The sequence below is a fragment of the Suricata suricatta genome, chromosome 1 (genome assembly GCF_006229205.1).
Source record: "Suricata suricatta isolate VVHF042 chromosome 1, meerkat_22Aug2017_6uvM2_HiC, whole genome shotgun sequence".
Lineage (NCBI taxonomy): Eukaryota > Metazoa > Chordata > Mammalia > Carnivora > Herpestidae > Suricata > Suricata suricatta.
The window spans coordinates 51680357-51702008 of NC_043700.1; the positions used below are offsets into that span (position 1 = coordinate 51680357).

Sequence of the window (21652 nt, forward strand, 5' to 3'; positions counted from 1 at the left end):
AAGGACAAAGGAAAAGACATTTCCTTCCTCTCTGCTTATCAGATCCTGTCACACGACTCTCTGACCCGGGGAAGTACTGGCTTGCTCCTGTCTGCAGAGTCCTTTCCTGCTTATCTTCTTCTTCTTTTCTTTTGCTTTTTGCTTTTGTTCTTTCCTGAAAAGTTATCATCACAGGACATAGACTATTTTCTTAGAGCCCTCACCTAGCTGCCTTGGGAATGACTTAGATAATGAGCTCCTAGAGGGCATTGATTTATTTCCCATACTCAATTTTCCTTTCTTTTTCTTTGACTTGTCTCTCTTAGAAGACTCACCTTTATGTGGGCCCCTTTATGTTTTTCCTTCTGGTATCCTCAGCTTTGCAATCCCACTTCTGTTTGGACATTTCCCTCCAGGTCTTGTTTGCCTTCTTGGAAAAATCCACAATACTAATGTTAAATTGGTCTGACCTGAACTTTTATCACTCAGTATTGAGCCACAGCTTCTATACATAAATATGCCTTTTGGGGGGCACTGAGGTCTTTGCCCTTCTCCAAAGGCCTCTTGCAACCTTTATGATCCTTGGTCACTCCAGGCACTGTCATCCTCATTATTGGAGGAACTGGCAGAGGACCTGCTGCCAAATCTCTGCTGTTTCTTCCTCCAGTCCTGAGCTGAGTGACTTATTTGTTTCTTCTCCTGAGTCATCTCTGTTGTTGATGGCATTTTCTAAGTAGTTATCCTTTTATCAGCTCCAAATGGGCGTGGTGATCATCTTCATCACAGAGGCTTATTCATTGTAGTTTTGGTGAACTCTCTCTTTCAATATTTCATTTTTGATGTTGAACTTTTGGTATTAACAACATAAGTTTCCCATGCACCTGCCTCTTGATGCTTCTGAAGGTGTACTGAGTGCCCTGCTTGGTCTCAATATCAAAGTCAAAGGAGCAAGTGGGGGTGAAGCCACAGGCTAAGTTGACAAAGGAGATCTTGTCAACACAGACGTATGTGGGGGGCCTGTGAACTTAGAAACCTTGCTCCAGCAGACGCAGTAGTCTTGACGTTGCCTTACAGGAGCAGGTGATGCACACACACTGGGCCCTGGAGTGCCCTTGGAAGTTGCCTGGAAACTTGTGGTTCACCAGTGTTTTCATGACCTGATTAACCATCTCTCGGAAGTGTCTTGACATGTTCTTGGTGATATACCTGTCAAAGTGCTTCTTCGTCTCTTCCTCATTCATAATGGGACTCAAGAAAAAGTCCTTGTTCTTGGAGAAAAAGAGGGTCAAGAAATGGCAATAGGTTTGGTCCTGCCTGATGGGAAGATCCAGGCTTATCACAAAAATTCTCTGGTACTGGTCATTGTAGAGTGGCAAAGAGAGATTAAGTATCATGGTGTAGGGGATCTCAGAGTCAAAGAACTTGCTGTGCAAGTGCAGAAGATTGGAGTAGATCCAAGTGTTCTCACAATTACAAGTCAGACATTGCAGCTTCTGGAGGATGTATCTATGTACATCTTAGCATGTATTGAGCAAAGGCCTCAATCAGGTCCACATCATCCTCTAGGGTGGGAGACACACCCAAAAGTTCACCTCCATGAGAGAGATTTTGGCATCACTGTTCTGGTGGAATTCTAGGGTCATCTCATTCTTGCCTGTGGTGCACTGGGACATGTTGCTGAGGGGAATTTCAGAAAGCAGATGGTCACCAATGTCAAAGGAAAGCAGCAGTCTGCCAAACTTCACCATCTCTCTGTTTTTGCCCTTCCTAAATAAGACCTTCTCCATTAGTCCAAAGCAATAGTGAGTTTTGAAGAAATCAGAGTTTCCTAAATCCAGATTCTCATAAGCCATCATACTTGTAGACGTGGCTGTTCTTTGTGAGAAATTAATGTCTATGATCCAGAACTATGCTGTACTAGATGACTTCCATTAGCACTCCAGCCTATCCATTTTGCCTGTCTTGCTATTCTTAATATTACACTCAGGTGCCTCAACCATAGCCAATTATCATTCATGGAGTCTTTCACTTCTGATAGGTACCTTGAACTCCTGACTTTCTGCCATGAGAATAAAAATTTGTCTTACTTGTTCCCCATTGTTTTCTCAATACAGCACATAGCCTATTTTGCATTCACTAAATATTTGTGGAATAAATGAAAGAATTGAGGAATGTATCCCTTTTATAGAACAGCTTCATATGGACCATGTATAGGTTTATGTTACAGCTGTGCCTATATAAATACCAATAATACCTCATTAATAATAAATATTGTTTCTATAAATGACACCAATGTTTACTCTATCACTCACATAAAAAATACTAACGGCTTCCTGTTTCTGGTTCCACATGTAAAGAGATTGGAAGTTACTCCTTTATCCTACTAACAAGTAAAATGCTGAACAGACAGAAAAATCAACAACTCTCCCAGGACTCAAAGGAGTAATAGAACACAAGGCCCTCAAGATTGGAGAGACAGACAGGTGAATAGAGAGAGTCATAGCTCACTGGAGCAGGGACTAATGTGTGGAAATTGCCATGTGAACCAGGTATTATTGGAGCCTAACTGCCGTAGAGGAAGGGAAAATCAAATTCCAGTCACTCTAGCTTTCCGTGTAGAAGAAGAGAAATATCCAACTCTAACCCACTCTAGCCATCCTTTACCACCGAAGGTTTGAGGGAAACTCCTTTTATCCAAGTACATTATGTGTGGCTATTAAGAAAAAATTACACAGCCTACCAAAAGGCACCCCACCACACACAATTTGAAAAGATAGAACAAGTGTCAGAACCAGACATGGCAGAGATGTTGAATTTATCATACCAGGAATTTAAAACAACTATGATTCATATGTTAAGGGCTCTAATGGATAAAGTAGACAGCATACAAGAACAAATAGCAGTTGTAAGCAGAGAGATGGAAATCCTAAAAAGAACCAAAGAAAAACGCTAGAGATAAAAACAACAACAACACAACAACAACCAAAAAACATACTATAACAGAAATGAAGAATGCCTTTAATGGGCTTATTAGTAGACTGAAAAGGATCCATGAACTTGAGGATATGTCTATAGGATCCTCCAAAACTGAAAAGCAATGATACAAAGACTGACGGCAAAGAACAGAATATCCAAGACTGAGTGACAACTACAAAAGGTGTGACAGACCTGTAATGGGAATTCCACAAGGAGAAGAAACTGAGAAAGGAACAAATAAATATTTGAATCAATAATGATGGAGAATTTCCATAAGTTAATGTCAGACACCAAACCATAGACTCAGAAAGTTCAGAGAACATCAAGCAGGATAAATGTCAAAGAAACCCATGCCTGGCAAATAATTTTTAAACTACAGGAAATCAAAGATAAAGATAAAATCTTAAAAGAAGGCAAAGGTAAGAAACACCCTGACTAAAGAGAAACAAAGATGTGAAATATATCTAACTTCTCAAAAACCATCCAACTGAGAAGGGAGAGGAGTGAAGTATTTAGTGTTGAGAGAAAAAAAAAACACCAACTAGAATTTGTAACCTGAAAAATTATTCTTCAAAAAGAAAGAAGAACTAAAGCCTTTCTTATACAAACAAAAATTAAGAGAATTTGTTGCCAGTAGAGTTGTCTTGCAAAAAATGGTAAAAGAAGTGCTTTACAGAAGAAAGAAATCATATAGGTCATAAATTCAGATCTACGTAAAGAAGGGAAGAGCACTGATGAAAACAATAGTAAAGATAAAGTTAAAAACTTTAAATTTTCTTTTTTTAACATTTATTTCTTTTTGAGAGACAGAGAGAGACAAAGCATGAGCAGGGGAGAGGCAGAGAGAGAGGGAGACACAGAATCTAATGTAGACTTGAAGCTCTGAGCAGTCAGCACAGAACCTGATGCAGAGCTCAACCCCATGGACTCTAAGACCATGACCTGAGCTGAATTCGGACACTTAACTGACTGAGCCATCCAGGCACCCTGAAACTTTAAATTTTCTTATCCTTAATTGATATCACAGATAACAGCTTGTTCAAAATAATAATAGTAACAATGCATTTAGTTGAGAAACAATTTGATAAACATCATCCTGTAAGTTTAAGGTGTACAGAATGATGATTTGATTTACACATATTGTGAAATGATGAACACAATAGGTTTTGTTAACACTCATCATTTCTTGTAGAGACAATAAAAAGAAAATAAATTCTCCTTGTGATGAGAATGCTTAGGATCTACTGTATTAACAACTTTCCTAAATATCATACAGCAATATGAGCTCTAGTCATCATGCTGTACATTACATCTCTAGAACTTATTTCTCTTATGCCTGGAAGTTTGTATATTTTGACTACATTCCTCCAGCTATCCCCCTCCACCTTCTGCCTCTGGTAACCACAAATATGATATCTTTTTCTAGGAGTTTGGTATTTTTTGCCTTGTTTTGTTTTATTTTGTTTTGTGTTTAGATTCCACATAGAAGTGAGATCATACAGTATTTGTCTTTCCCTGGCTTATTTCATAATGCCCTTAAGATCCATGCATGTTGTTGCAGATGGTTGGATTTTCTCATTTTTATCCTATTGTATATATACACCACATTTATCCTCATATTGATAAACACTTGGGTTATTATGATGTCTTGTCTATTGTAAATAATGCTGCTATGAACATGGAAGGGGGTGATGCAGACATCTTTTCAAGTTAGTGTTTTAGTTTCTTTAAAAACTAAAGGAACACTAAATACTAAATTCCCAGAAGTGGAATTGCCAGATCATACGGTAGTTCTATTTTTAGTTTTTTGAGTGTCCTCCATATTGTTTTACCATCATGGCCGTGACAATTTACAGTCCCACCAACAATGCAAAGGAGTTGCTTTTTCTCTACAATTACACCAGAATTTGTTTCCTCTTGTCTTTTTTTATGATGACCATTCTAAGGGGCAAGTGATGATATCTCATTGTGGTTTTAATTTTAATTTTCTTAATGACAAGTGATGTTGAACATCTTTTCATGTACCTGTTGGCCATTTATATATTTTCTTTGAAAAATATCTATTCAGGTCCTTTGCCCTTTTTGAATTGAATTATTATTATTGTTATTGTTATTATTTTTGCTATTGAGTTGTAAATGTTTTTTGTATATTTTTGATATTAAAAAAATAGAAAAAAAGAGACAATACAAATTACTAATATGAGAAATAAAAGAAAGGATATCACTGTTGGACATTAAATGGATAATCAAGGAATGCTATGAATTAACTCTGTGCCCAGAAACGATAATCTAGATGAAATTCTTTAAAGGACATAAAATACTGAAAGTCACACAAGAATAGAAAAGCTGAATAGGCCTATATTTATTAAAGAATTTGAGTCAATAATTAATAACCTCCTTAAATAGAAAGCTGGGGCCCAGATAAATTCACTTTTGAATTCCACCTCACATTTAAGGAAAAAAATATATACTCTTTTGTACTGTTAGTGGAAATGCAAATTGGTGCAGCCACTGTGGAAAACAATATGGAGATTCCTCAAAAACTTAAAAATAGAATTACTATTTGATCCAGTAATTCCACTACTGGGCATTTACCAAAAGAAATTGAAAACACTGAATTGAAAACATATTTGTACCCCGGTGTTTATTAAAGCATTATTTATAATAGCCGAGATATGAAAGCAACCTGCGTCCATTCATTGTTTCCTTTTATCTTCAGGTGAAGATGTAACAGACTCTTTAAGACTTTGTCCCAGTTCTCCTTTCTAGTGTTAGCTTTCCCATTCCATACTCTAGCACCTCATACTTTACCTTTTCCACATTTTTTTCAGAATCCCAAACATGCTATGACATATCTCATCTTTGACCAAGCTTAGCTTGTGCCTTGGAATACCCTTACTTTGGTCCTTCATTTGGATACTACTTATCCCTCAAAACTTACCCCACAAGGCATCTGGGTGGCTCAGTCAGTTGAGTGACTTATGATTTTGCCGTTGGTCATGATCTCAGAGTTCATGAGGTGGAGCTCCGCCTATGGCTCCATACTTACAGTGGGGAACCTACTTGGGATTTTTTCTCCTCTTTCTCCCTCCCCTTTCCCCCCAGCTTGCACTCACTTTCTCTGTCTCAAATTAAAAAAGGTTTTAAAAATTAAAAAGAACATTTAAAAATGTTTAATCACATGAATAAATAATTGAGTGAATAAATAAAAATCTTTTCATATTTACTTAAAAACATCTCTCAAATGTGTCTTCCCTCTCTTTCACTACAGGCATTTTTCATTTCAGGTTTTAACCTTTGCAAGTGGAACACTGTAAAAATGTCTAAGTAACTTCTTTGAATATGAGTTCCTTCTCTCCCTACTTTTCTTCTCTACACACACACAGTGTCACAGGGGCCTGGGAGACACACACACACACACACACACACACACACACACACACACACACACCCCTATTCTTCTCTCCTGAACACTATTAGATTAGATTTTCTTAAACAGTCATGTCTCTATTCAATCCCTTAACTAACATCCTCTTGCCAGTTTTTTTTTTTACCATAAAACTCTTTTTCCCCACTTCCACTAATTTAGATTATATTTACTTCATCTATGAATATGCTCTGTCTGTTCTTGTTCTGAGATTTGAAATCCTTCGGATGAATGCCTTCAGCTTTTATGTGTACCTCAATTTTTTATCGTAAATCAATCTATAACATGGACTATAACTCCAACTGAATTATTAACCTCTTGGGAGAAGAGGATGCAGTTTAGATGTCTATATCTTTCTATGGAATAAAATTCTCAAGAGCATAGTACATCTCAGCAACTACTAAGTGATGGACTCCATGCTAATTTTGGAATTCCTTAGTGGCATTTTCATGTAACTATTCTTAGATACAAATACAATTGGATGCTCATATATTAAGGTATTCCATTTTACTTCAGTAGAACCTGGTGGATTTTGGCATTTTGTTTTAAGGTACACTACAGTGTTGATTTCCATGGCTTTGTATATATGTTTGATTGTAATATTAATATGTTAATGGCCTAAGATGTAGGGCTATAGAACAAAAAGGTTAAGCACTTGGGTTATAGGCACAAAGTAACGTCTATTGATCATAGGTTTGAAACAATCCCTGGGTCTCATTCCAGCTGAATAAACTCAGACAAGCCACTGAATGTCCAAGTCTCAGTTTCCTCATCTGTAAAGCAGATAATGAGTTCCTATTTCAGAGACTATTGGAAAAATTAAAGAACATGGAATGTCTTTCAACTTCTAAGGAAAGAACAGTCAACAGTAAATCGTATATCCAAGGAAACTACCCTTTAGAAATGAAGAGGAAATCCAGACAATCTCATAGGAATGGAAACTAAAAAAAATTGTCTCTAGCAGAACTACCCTCCAAGAATGGCAAAAGGAAGTTCTTCAAATGAAAAGGAAACCACAAAGGAAGGAATCAGGGAGCATCAGGAAGGACAGAACAATGGAAAGAGCAGAAAAAAGGGCAAATATAATAATCTTCTTTCTTCTGTGTCTTGCAAGTACATAATGCTTTTGTCCATTACAATATTTTAAATTTGAATTGAATTTGAATTTGAATTATATTTTTAATTTAGTTGTATTTATAGCAAAAAAACAAAAGACATAGGTCTTCTAAAATATTTGGTATAGTGCCAGACACAGAGCATAAGTGCTTGGTATACACTAATTTTTGTTATAAAAAAGATTTAAGGATCAAATCTAAACTTTTAACTTTATCTATAAGGAAAATGAGATTGAGAGAGGGCAAAAGACTTGCTCGAGACCAGTAGTTAATGGGAGAAATAGCCTGGATAAAAAGACTGCCTGATACTCAAGGCAGTCTTCCATTGCCTATATTGCTTTGCAGGCTGTGGGGGACTTTTTAAAGGCTTTTTAAAGATGTTCTGCCTCATCTTATTGTAGGTATATAGTGCTCTGGTAGCATTTGATATGTAGATTTTCAAAATTAAAAGGATAAAAACATATGGAATTGGTGAATCACTATACAGTACACCTGAAACTAATATAACACTCTATGATAACTAACTGGAATTAAATTAAAAACTTCTTTTAAAATGTTAAAAGAAGAATAAAAACACAAGTATTTATCTCATCATAACCAGTTCCTTTGTTTATCAAAAGGACCTATAAAATTGTCCTTTACCTGGCTAGTGATAAAAATTTCATTTGAATTTATACTACATTGTGTTATATTCGTCTTTTCAGATTGTAAACATTATTTTGAGTTAAGCAGAATGGTCTTTATTTTTTTTTTTATCTTACAGGAGTGTGTTGCTTTATTGCAGAGGTTTCTTTTTTAAAATTCTATTTGGAGTTTTAAAATGCTCATGATTTTCCCCTTCGAAATAGATCCTACATGCAGTTTTAAAGAATGCTTTCTTAAACTATGAAAAGGATGACGAATTCCGTTTTATGATTGTGGCCGAATGATGGAAAGCAAAGATATTCTCCAGAGAGTTTACAGGGGGAGTGGGATCTACAATAACCTTTTAACAGAGATTTGCAAATAAAACTGTATTAATTATCCAGGAGGATACTTTTTCCCTAAAAGAATATTCAGCTCTAACAGTAATGATTTGTTTGCCTCATTTAGAATCATCAATGTGTTTTGAAAGTAAGGAAAATTCTTTTAAAGGAGAGCTAAGCCAATTCTCGTGCACATGTAAGAAATGAATCCCAATTCTTTCTTGTTTCTGTTTCTTTTTTCCCCTCCCCCCAAAAATTGCATAAATGAGGAAGTAGTGCCAAAGGCCTATTAGTAATAGTTATTTCCTAATTGCAGTGGGAAGCATCCTGCATGTTTAAATAAATATTGTTAACTCTGACCCCTCGCTTTGCCAGGACTGATAAGGCAATTGTTTGACCTATATGAAGCGTATACAGTATACACAGAGTGGAGTGCAGCAGGAAAACAGGAAACAATAAATCAGAAATTAGAGCACTGATTGTTGTAGCTAATTACATCAGGCTTCTGCTTAATTTCTCACTCTGTCATTCTAACCTGATTTTCTTGCCAACAGACTTTGCAAATTGCTGGTGTCACGTACAGTCAGCAAATAATAATCCTTAGTTACTGTGACTGACAAATGAATGAGCAGGAGAAGATAGTTTATTATGCAAGGATGAACTGAGACATTCACCAGACACCTGCCTGGATGCCTGTTTAATTCACTTACCTAGATGTGCTGCATGATGCATTTCTCCAGGAGCAGAGATTTTGGCATCAAGACAGCTTAATTAGATTTGTGGTTTGGTTTGATAATATTGAGCAAGAAGAAAAGATGGTCCTGTAAAGCAGCGGGAGGGAAGGGATTGGCTCGGACAAAGGAGGAGATAAAGTGGTAACTTAGCTATTTAAGTTAAATCCGAAAATAATATGTTTAGGGTGAGTGAGATTAGTCAGCATGTTGTTGAATGCTAATCTTGTCTAACATAGATTTGGTGAGCCAACTTGATGTTTTCAACCCATTAAGGTTTGAGTATTGAAATTGTAAACCACATATGTTAAAAAAGCATAATAAAAATGAGATGCTCTTATTCAGAATTAATTGATTACTCCCCGGTGCCACTTCTGCATGTAGATAATGCATCTCGGTTCCATTTTCCCTGGTCCTGGTTCTGGTGTTATTTAAGTAGTCTAAAATCAACTTTCCTTTCCTTTTATGATTTTATAAAATACATGGTTTCTCTTCTTAAAAAATTTTGCTATGGCACCTGAAGATGGAATACGAAAGATCTAATTGAAGAGAGTTTTCACTCTTGGTTACTTAATAAATTTTCATATTCTGCCTATATTCTCCATCTTTGTTATAGTATTTGCTAATCAGATTTTCCAATGGTTGAGCAAATCCCCAGCTAGATACCACTTTACCCAGGCTCTCTGCTTGTTTGGTGCTTAATAAAAATTGTATTATTATGTTTCAACTGAAGGATCCACATATGCAAGTTATTTCAAATAAAAATTGCTTTGGGGGACTTGGATGGCTCAGTCGGTTAAGTGTTAGACTTCAGCTCAGGTCATGATTTCATGGTCTGTGGGTTTGAGCCCCATATCGGGCTCTGTGCTGACAGCTCAGAGCCTGGAGCCTGCATCTGGTTCTGTGTCTCCCTCTCTCTCTGCTCCTCCACTGCTTGTTCTCTGTCTCTCTCTTTCTCTCAAAAATAAATAAACATTTAAAAAAATGTAAAAAGAATAAAAAATAAAAATTGTTTCTCAGTTTAAATCAAATTTACTTAATTGTTCTATTTCCCATGGACTCTGATTTTACCTCTGTCTTGCTTTTGCATCATTTTCAGAGGAAGAGAAAGAGAATTTAACACTGAGATGTGAGGGGACCACACAGTTACAAAGGATGGGTCAAAGCTGTGGGATCCCATTTTTGGAACTACTATTTACCACTTGGTAAAGTAGGAGGTCAGAGTTAACTATTTATTTAAATGTGTAGGTGATGTCTTACATTCCAGTGATGAGCTTGGAATGCAGGCCAATTAGGCAGCCCAGAAACTGTGGTAGAAGGGCCAAAAAATGGAGAATAATGTGCCAGCATTGCTGCTGGTCCAAAGGTTAGAGGGTGCAGAATACTTCATTCCTTGTGTCTTAGAATGAATTCTTGTGTATAAAATGTTTAAACCTGTCCAGATTTCAAGCTGGCTTTCCAAGAGTCCTTCTTAATGTAATTTTTTTTCATGTTTTTGGACAAATTTTACAGATACATATTGAACCACCATAGTGTGCATATTGTGCCATTGCATGTCCACTGTAGGGAAGGCAGCATAATATAGGATCACAAAGTCATTGCCCTCAAGAGCAGTTGAAAGAGGCAAACTTGATCTTCTAAAACAAGAATTAAACAACACAAACCAGGACATAACCTTCTAGGTTTCTGAATGTGTGGTTTTGACAAGGTTATGGAATTCAAAGGGACCAAATTTTTCAGAGAAGACTTGATGGAGGTAATCTGACATGAACTTAGATGGATAAGTAGCATTTGGATAGCTGGAGAAGAAGGAGGAGACATTTTAATAAGAGAAAGTTGGTTAGAAGAAGGGGGAGAAACATGGCCAAATTGGAAACAAGGAGAAGAGTGGTGAGAAGGGACGGAGGTTGTTGGATGGAGAAGGTGGGCAGATCCTAAGCATTACAAGAGGGGTTAGACTTCTTATTATAGGTAAGTAGATCACCCGGGGGGGATCCCACAGTGAGGGAGTGGGGTGTGGAAAGTAGAGAAGAGAAAAGACTGGAGCCAGCACATCAAATAAAGAAACTATTAAAATAATTCATGTTTGATGGGATCAGGGTCTGCTCTAGGTGGTGATAGTGAGAGAAAAGGGAAATATAAATTCAAAAGCTATTCAAAAGCAGAGATTGGCAGACAAGACGACTTTCCACGTAGAAGATGAAGAAGAGGGTTGAGTCAAAAATGACAGATTTTTCACCTGGAAAAACCATCTTTGCTTTGGCAAATATAGAAAATGTGGAAGAATAAGTGTTTCGATGGGGAGGTGAAAGGGCATCAGTCTCCAGGGAGAGAAGGAGAAGGGACAGAGCTCTCTTCTGGTCTTAGCTGCAATAAACCTTCCGGATGCCTCCTTCCTTATCAGTTACAGACATTTGTATTAGCACTGCTTGTTTTGTCCGAAGTGCACAGACCTGTCTGAAGACAGTGGGTATGACATCTGTGTGAAATGTGTCAAAACTAGAAAGGTGTGTGCGGGAGAGATGACAACCTGATGAAATATTATCAAATGCTACCCCTCGAAGACCAGAGGCAGCATGATATTTGGGGGCAGGGAAGGGCACATACTTTTATAAGAAGCCACCACAATGAACTATGTCATCCCCAATGGAGATGCGTTTCTTAGTTTCCTTTTGTCCTCGTCAACTCCAGTCAGTTCTAATCTCAACTGTGCTCCGGGACCCTGGTTCTTGCACCTGTCCTGGTTGGATCTGGCATCACCTGCCAGTTGATTGGTATGTGACTGGCCTGCCTCCTGCTCAGCTTTCACTCTAAGTGCTAGGATGTGGGTGCGGTCCAGTGTCTGACCTCAGCCCACCCTTCAGTGATTGGCTTCTCAACTCCTGAGTCATCACTCTCCACTGAAAGGGGCTACACAGTCCAGAATATATAAATATAATCTTCTATTTCCTCCCACTTCTTTCGCATCCAGGCACCATAACATTAGCCATAAAAGGCTGATGCTTTTGCTTATCACTCTGCTTTCACTATCTCCATCCTCACTGCCTGATGGTTTGCCCTAAAAATCAAAGTGGAAGCATACTTCAACATTTTACACATATTAGAGTCTAGGGCCAGTTTAAACTTTTGTGCAATGGAAAAGGGTATGATTGTGAATTGCATGCCTTCATTATCTCATATGAATATAATACGGAGCTCAAGCATATGTCCTTATCCAAGATGATTCTTATTAATCCAGACATTGTTTGTAGCTGCAGTGAAATTTCTGAAGATTCATCACCACCTTTGATTGTGATTGGTGAGATCCCTCCAAATGAATCCACGATAAAATTTGAAGTCGACTTTTGTAGATGAGCCAGTTAGAGTTTTAAGGAGTCCGTGGCTTGGTTTATAGTGTCCAGGGAAGCTAAGACTTGAGGTAAGTCATTAATTTGGCTTCAGTTTTTACCTTGTATAAAGTCATTGTTAACAGAACTTATATAAAGATCAAGATATTGGGCCAAGCTTTGAGGCTGGTCAAGTTTGGCCTGAGTTGACATACAGAAAAACCTGTTTTATTTCTCCCCTTTTCTTAGAGACTTTAAAACATTCTTTTTCCATGTAATTTTCACTGGTGATTGGTTTGCTGTAAATGGGGTGCACTGTAATAATTCAAAGTTTTTATTTTATTTATGACTCCCAGAATACCTAACTTAAAAGGGCCTCAAAACTTTCCTTTTTTTTTTTTAACTTGAATTTGTAGTTTTCTTGCTTTCTTGGACCCTGACGACACCACAAATGAGAATATAACTAAGAGCGTATGCTGCTCATTAGCGGAGCTCTGGCACACCTGTGTTACACTGTCTATAAAACGCTGGCCTAACCACCTTAGGAAGCACTGTAGAAAGAGGTTGCTTCAGGCAAGATCTCTCTTGGGAAGAATATTGTTTTCTCTTTAAAAAAATATTAGTTCTATTAGTTTCTTTCTATAAGACCATGAGAAGAGAAAGAAAGAAGCTAAAGGAGAAAAGCATAGCTCTGCCAAAATCCAGTTAATCCCCCTCACGAAAACTCATTATTAACAGGAGTTTTGATCTTTGTACTTTACTAATTTACTCCACACACAAAGAAAACTTGATTTTAAGTGTGTGTGCCCGGGGATGTTAAAAGCAACATTATTAGAAGCCGTGGTTCACCCAAAGACTCTAGGGGACCTCAGAATCTCCACACCTACCAGCTCGTCAACGACTTGCCTACTCCCACAGCCACACCCCAAATTTACATGCTGCTTCACTAAGAGCAGTGCACTTGCTATGCAGAGAGGCTTAAGTAAAATTAAATCAATTAATTTCCAATCAGATCGTAACCTCCAAATCATTTCTTGTCAAGGAAACCTGACTCAACATGGAGGTCCTCTTGGAGGGCAGAAAACAATGATCTCTACAACAGTCCTGCGGGTTTCCACATCAATTCTACTTATTGTCCTCATCTTCTTACTAACAGAACTCCCGCTTTTGCTCAAGGGAGCATGCCAACTACAAGATCACCCCCTGCCCCCCACCAAGGTCTCTTTTGCTGTTACAGATGCCATTTAACACAGTTCTAGCCAAGGAAAACCAAACAAAAGCTTTGAGTGGAGCTTCTTGGAAAGTTATTTCAAAAGAGTCAACTGAGTTTGTTCTTTTTCTTTTTCATGTCTGGATAGAAAATATATTGCTAGAGATAGAGTATTCATCTTGTGACTGGAAGTGAGGGGGGTGAGAGACAAAACCACACGCCACAGATAGCTGGATACAAAGAAGAGATTCAAGTTCCTAAAGGCACTGCAGAGTCAACAGGCCATTCCACAAAAACATAAAACCCTGTGCAGTCAAACTGATTCCCAACTGGTATAGTCTCAGAAGTGAACTTTTCAGTAATATTACCAGACAAGATAAAAAACAATTATGCATGTGTTTATCTTGAAGTGATAGATCAGTCCCTGAGATGAGATAATTTATATATTTATTGTGCACTTATTAGGTATTAGGCACCTGTCCTTATGCCAGTTCATCTACCCTTCATAGCTTCACCAGCAGGCAAATGTTATTATCCATCCTTTTACAGAAGAAGAACGCAATGTTCAGAGGTTAAAATAATTTCTCAAGGGCACACACCTCATGCATTGAATTTATTACATTCTCTTTCCATTGCACAATATTGCATTTAAAAAATGTTTATTTATTTTGAGAGAGAGGAAGAGGGAAAGGAGCAGAGAGAGAAGTAGAGAACCCCAAGCAGTTCCCCAAGCAGTGTGGAGCCGAACAAGGGGTTCAGTCTCAAGACCGTGAGATCACGATCTGAGGTGAAATCAAGAGTCAGCTGTTTAACTGACCGAGCCATGCAAGCACCCCTATCCTGGATATTTTTTAAAATGTTTTAGATACTAATTCTTTCTTCATTCTGCATTATGCACTGCAATTTTATTTATAGGTTATTTTGTTTAAAAGCGTTTTAACTTTCAATGGAGATAGATATATCCATCTTTACACATTTTTGTGTGTGTGGAGGTATCTGTCTTACCTAGAAATTCTCCCTGAAAGATTACAGTTTTTCCTCTACTCAAATATCAACTTTGGACACACAATGTAATTGTGTGGCAGGAATTCCCACACCAACCAATTCTCCAACTCTCTGGACATCCACCCTGGTATTCTATATGTCAATCCTAACACTAGGTTCCTGGAGTTAGCACAGACCCCACGGGGTATAGGGCTCACTTCCACCATACTGCTCCCCACTGTAGATGCCAATAACCAAGTCCCTGCCTTCCATAGTTCTGACCAATAGTCTATAAAACCAAGGGTTCCCAAGACCCCTTCCTTGGGTTGGGTAATTGGCTAGAATGATTCAAAGAATTCAAGAAAGCATTTTATTTACTTTTATTGATTTATTATAAAAAATGCAATTCAGAACAGTCAAACGGAAGAGATGGATTGGACGGGGTATGTGGGAAGGGGCCTGGAGCTTCCAAGCCTTCTGTCATTGACCATGATCCAGGCACCTCAGTGTGTTCTCTGATCTCCTTCACTTAGGGTTATGGAGGTTTCATAGCATAGATATGATAAATGACATCATTGGCCATTGGTAATTCCATCCATTTCCAGTCCCTCTTCCCCAGAGACTAAGGGTGGGGCTGAAAGTGCTAACCCTCTAATCACAGGTTGGTTCCCCTAGCAACAGGCTCCCCATCCTTACAAGCTTTTAAAGGTCACCTCATTAACATAAACTCAGGTGTGGTTGACCAGCTTGCTAAAATAACAGAAGCTACACTCCTTCACCTTTAGCACCTTTGAGCTATTTCTGGAACTAGCAACAAAAACAAACATTATTACAAAGGTTTCTCCTTTAGTCCTTTTCAGGGTTTTAGAAACTCTGACCTGGAGCTGGGAACAAAGACCAAAATATTTCTTAAATCACAATATCACACTCCTTATTCAAAATCATAAAGATAGAAATTTATATTTTTATTTCTAGTGTGTGTATAAAAATTTTATAGTTTCATTGAATCAAATTTATCACTCTTTTGCTACATTACTTTTTTTGTATATATTTTTTAACCTTTATTTAGTTTTGAGAGACAGAGAGAGACTGAGCATGAGCAGGGGAAGGGGAGAGAGAGAGAGGGAGACACAGAATCTGAAGCAGGCTCCAGGCTCTAAGCTGTCAGCACAGAGCCCGACATGGGCTTAAAACCTGGGCCAAAGTCAGACGTTCAACCAACTGAGCCACCCAGTCTCAGTATTTTTTTTGTATATTTTACAGATTTTTTTGGTATATTTTAAAGAAATTCTTTGCTACCTCATCATGAAGATGCTATCTAATACTTTTCCTGTCAAGATATTATTGCTTTTTTTTAATATTTAGGCTTTTAGTCCATCTGGAACTAATTTTCACACAAAATATGAGGTAAAGATCTAATTTTGTTTTATTTTACCATACAGGTAAGAAATTATCAAACATTTTTTTTCAGTTTTTTCCAGGCTGTTTTGTAATATTACCATTTTTCTGTAACATGTTCTGTATCTGAGCTCTATAGTCTGCAACATGTATCCATTCTTGCACAATTTCCATGTTGCCTTAATTACAGTAGCTTTATTATAAGGCTTGATATCTGTTTGATCAATACTGCCAATCTTTATATTCCTTTAAAATTATCTCATGTATTCTACTTTTTTCATATTTAATGACTTCAACTTTTTTAAAAATGTTTTTTATTTATTTTTGAGAGACAGATTAGAGACAGTGCGAGCAGGGAAGGGTCAGAGAGAAAGGGAGATACAGAATCAGAAGCAGTCTCCAGGCTCTGAGCTAGCCGTCAGCACAGAGCTGGACGCGGGGCTTTAACCCACAAACCGTGAGATCATGACCTGAGCTGAAGACGGACACTCAACCGACTGAGCCATCCAGGCGCCCCTAATGACTTTAAATTTTCAAATGGTTTTAGGGTTCATAGCAAAATTGGAAGTAAAGTACTGAGTCCCATATGTTGCTTGCCACTCCATATGCACATCCTCCCCCGTTACTAACATCTCCCACCCCCGTGGTACATTTGTTCTAACTGATGAACTTCCATCGACATACCATAATCGCCTAAAAACCATAGTTTACCTTTGGGGTTCACTTCTGGTGCTTGGAAAAATGTATAATAATATGTAGCTATCATTATAGTATCATACAAAGTATTTTCACTGCTTTAAAAATCTTCCATGTTCCACCCATTTATTTCCCCAAAGTCAAATCCTGGCAACCATTGATCTTTTCACTGTCTCCGTAGCTTTGACTTTTCCACAATGTGGTATAGTTAGAATTACATATGTAATGTAGGATTTTCAGATCGGCTTTCATTTAGGCATATGCATTTTAAGTTCTTCCATGTTTTTTCATGGCTAAATAGCGCATTTCCTTTTAGCTATGCATAATATTCCACCGTTTAGATATACCAGTTATTTTAGCCCTAAATTTCCTGAAGGACACCTCGATTGCTTCCAAGTTTTGTTAATTATGAATAAAACTGCCATAAATATCCATGTGCAGGTTTTTGTGTGCATTTAAGTTTTCATCTCTTTTGGGTAAAAATCAATGAGTGTGATTGCTGGATCATATGATAAGAGTAGGTTTCGTTATGTAAGAAACTGCCAAAGAGCCTCCAAAGTGACTTGTCTCTCCACGTCCTCTCCAGCATGAGGTATTATCACTGTTCTGGATTTGGCCATTCTAATAGGTGTGTAGTGATATCTTAGTGTTGTCTTAGTTCATAGTTCCCTGATGATTTATGATGTGGGGCATCTTTTCATATGATTATTTGGCATCTGTATGTCTGTATGTCTTCTTTGGGGAGATAAGGGTTGTTTGTTTTCTTGTTGAGTTTTAAGAGTTCTTTGTATATTTTGGATGACAGTCCTTAATCAGATGTGTCTTTTGCAATTATTTTCTTCCAGTGTGTGGCTTGTCTTCTCATTCTCTTGACATTGTCTTTTACAGAGAAGAATTATTTAATTTTAATGAAGTCAGCTTCTCAATTATTTCTTTCATGGATCGTGCATCTGATATTATATCTAAAAGGTCCATGCCCAAGGTTGTCAAAATTTTCTCCTATGTTACCTTTAAGTGTTATAGTTCTATGAGTTTAAGCCTACGATCTTTTTTTAAAAAAGTTTTTTTTTACATTTATTTATTTTTGAAAGATAGAGAGAGATAGGGAGTGAGCAGGAAGGAGCAAAGAGAGAGGAAGACATAGAATCCAAAGCAGGTTCTGGGCTCTGGGCTTAAACTTGTGAACCTGTGAGATCATGACCTGAGCAGAAGTTGGACTCTTAATTGACTGAGCCATCCAGGCACCCTAAATCTGTGACCCATTTTGTGTTAAATTTTATAAAGTGTAGAAGGTCTGTGTCTGGATTCATTTTCCACATGTAGATGTTCAGTTGTTGTAGTACTGTCTCTTACTATATTTTCTCATGTCATTTGAAAAAGAAAGAACAAATATTTATTTATCAAATTTGTTATATTTGCATTTTCTAATTGTTTTTTATTTCCACCTGTGGACTTAATGGAACATGTGTTGTCATTTTTTTACTCTGAATCAACTTTGTTCCCATCCATCTCCTTTTCGCTGGTATTGCCAATTGCCAAATATATTACATTTCTATATACTATAGGCCTCTCTCCCTATATATGTAGATATATAGATGTATACCTCTATTTGACTATATATATATAGATATATATACACACATCTATTTGACTATATATATGTTACCTTTACTGACACTCTTTGTGTATGTGTGCATAGTTGATTTGAATTACTGTCTGATATCACTTACTTTTTATCTTAAGAACTTCCTTTAAGTATTTATTATAAAGCATGTTTGATACCAACAATTTCGCTCAATGTTTCTTATCTTAAGACTTTTTATTTCATTTTTTGAGAGCTATTTATCCTGGCTATGAGATCCTTATTTGATAGTTCTTTTCTTTCAGCACTTTGAATATGCCATCCCAAAGCCTCCTGGCCTGTACTGTTTCCAATAAAACACAATCCATTAACATTATCGAGGTGCCCTTGAACATGTCATTTTTCTCTTGCTGCATTCGTATTTTCCTTTTTGTCTTTGTCTTCATTATTTTTACTATGATGTTTCCAAGTATAGATCTCTTAGAGTTTCTTCTACTTAGAGTGTTGAGCTTCTTGGATTTTTATATTAATATTTTTCATCAGATTTTGGTAGTTTTCAGTCATTATGGCTTGGAGTATTTTTCCTGCTTCTTTCTCTCTCCCTTAGTCCCCTGCAGCTTCCATTACATTTATGTTGCTGTGCTTAATGGTGTACCATGTTTCTCTAAATCTCTGTTCTTTCTTTTTTTCTCTCTATTTTTTAGATTGCATAATTTCGATTAATCTGTCTTCAACACCACAGCTTATTTCCTGTGTGAACTGAAATCTATTGTTGAGCCCCTCCAGTGAGCTTTTCTTATCCAGAATTTCCAGAAAAGATGTTGGGTATTTTTTTTTATTATGCCTATCTCTTTAATAGTATCTCTATTTGATGAGATATTATCACAATGCCTCTTTGACATTTTACTAATATTTTCCTTTAGATGTTTAACATATTTCTAATCATTTTTTTGAATTCTTCTCTGATATCTGGGATCCCTCAAAGACAATTTCTGTTGCCATTTCCCCCCCTGTCTGTTGATAAACACCTGCATGGTTCTTTGCATATCTCATAATATTTGGTTAAAATCTGACATTTTAGATGATGTAGCAAAGCAACTGTGGGAGCCATTCTCCTCCCCCATTCAAAGGCTTATTGTTCCCATGTTGGTTGTTTTGTGACTTGGGTGTGAACTATTTTAGTGAAGTCTTTTTCCCCTCCAGGAACAGCCTCTGATGTCACTCCCCAGGAGGCATAGCCTTGACACGTTTATAATCACCCTTGGATTTTGCAGTGTTCTTTACCCTGATTTCTCTATTAGCTGACTGCCTCTGCTGATATCACAAATTGTAGCTGGCCTCCTCTCATTACTCTATTGTTCTTGACAACGTCTTGAGGTGTAAATTGTTCCATAGTTCCAATAAATTTGGTCCCCTTTGCAGGAATGATCTTTGAGGAGAATCTTTGTGATTTGTTTCAACCCGAGGAGCTCTTTTTAGCTGTCTCTCTCTCTCTGGTTCTCCCTTTTAAACTTCTTGTTCATCTACTGTTCAGCTTGTTTCCCTCAGGGTTGCTAGCCTTCTCTTAATTGCTCACCACCAAGATCTCAATTGTTTTCCACAACATCCTTAACCATGAACTTCCCCATACTCTCTTCCAAATAAAATCAACCCAGCAAAGGTGCTGCTCTTTGCTCTTTTTTAAATGTTTATTTATTTTTGAGAGAGAAAGTGGGAGAGAGCAGGAGACGGGCAAAGAGAGGTTCTGAGGCAGAAACTGTGCTGACAGCAGAGAGCCCAATGCGGGGTTCAAACCCATGAACCACGAGATTATGAGTTGCGCTAAAGTAAGATGCTCAACTGACTGAGCCACCCAGGCACCCCTGCCCTTTGTTCTTTTAATCTCCCTCTCTCCCTAAGTGAACTGTGGTGCCACTGCATTGCAGCTGTAGCCAGGACAGTAGCTCACTTCTGCCAGAGTGATACCCCTGGGCTGTGAGTAGAGCTCTGAGTGGAGACACTAGATCCTAGTGTTCTCATTTAGCTCCTCCTGGCACGGAACCCTTGTCCTATAAGTGAGCTTGGGCAGAAGCAGAAAGTCTCAGTGTTCTCAGCCTACTGCCCCTGGAGTAGAGCTTCTTTTCTATGACTGGGGTTGTGTCAGGAAATCAGACAGGTTCCCTTGGCCATGGCTGCCCGGAATGGCGCTGGGGGCTCTGGACAGGGCCTACAATGTGCACCCTTATTTCCACATCTTCCGGTTGGGTTTGGCCCCTAAGTGGCTTATTTGGGCCTCTACTCAAAAATAGGAAAACTCCACCAAAATCTAATTTTCAGGCACATTTTAGACCTTTCCCCTCCCAGCAACTATTTACTGCCTGCTGCTAGGTCAGACATTAGCATGACTCATAGCTTTGTGCTTTGGCTCTGTTTTTAGTCCATTAAAATGATTATCTTGCTTTGAGTTCTACTTTATCTTTATAAGTTTTAGTTTCTATATTCCTATTGTTGCTATGGGCCCCATGAGCAGGAGATGATTCAAAGTGTCAACTCATTGTGCAGTTTTGACTTCACCTTTCCTGAGTTTATTAAGAAAATAACTTGTATTTTAGCTCTGAAATTAGTAAAATGACCCCTAAATTTATTAGATGTTCCTAATAATTATTGAATTTAATCATATGAATACCTGCATAGTTGCCATAAGCATTGTTTGAACAAATTTGAACCAGGTCATGTTGGTTTTCATTTATATGTATAGCAAAACATTAGTCAGTTGAATTTACTGAATACTACATGATGATTTTTCCATGTGCAAGAATGGTACTAGGGAGTTATATTCGTGGGGTCATTTATTTTAATTTCACTGGTTATACATCTGGGAAAAATTGGGACATATAAATGGTTGCTGCAAGGCAAATACAGACACTACTGTGAATGAATTTTTAGGGCTAACAATTCAAGTAGGATGAGAACACTCTAACATACCATTTTCTATTTGTATTGGCAAAGAGGATCCAATCAGAGAAGAACATTTATATTCACTTTTACATTCATTCAATAATGAGAAAATAGAGAAATTCCTATATCTGTGTGTATACATCTTCTGTAGATATATGCATATTTTACTACCTGAATGATTAAAATATGCAATTTCTGAGTAAGATACACTACAGTTGAAGTTGTAACTTTAATCACTACCCACACTACATATTTTAAATGACAAATTATTTTGAAGCTGGTGGTATGCTCTTTTATACTCTGCTGTCTTACCCTCTCCCCCAAAC

At 37.5% G+C, this 21652-nt stretch overlaps 1 pseudogene; it reads right to left on the reverse strand.

Annotated features, from left to right (window-relative positions):
- Positions 1–589: 589 nt before the first annotated feature.
- On the reverse strand, positions 590–1860 carry LOC115300928 (annotated as a pseudogene).
- Between the last annotated feature and the right edge of the window lie 19792 nt (positions 1861–21652).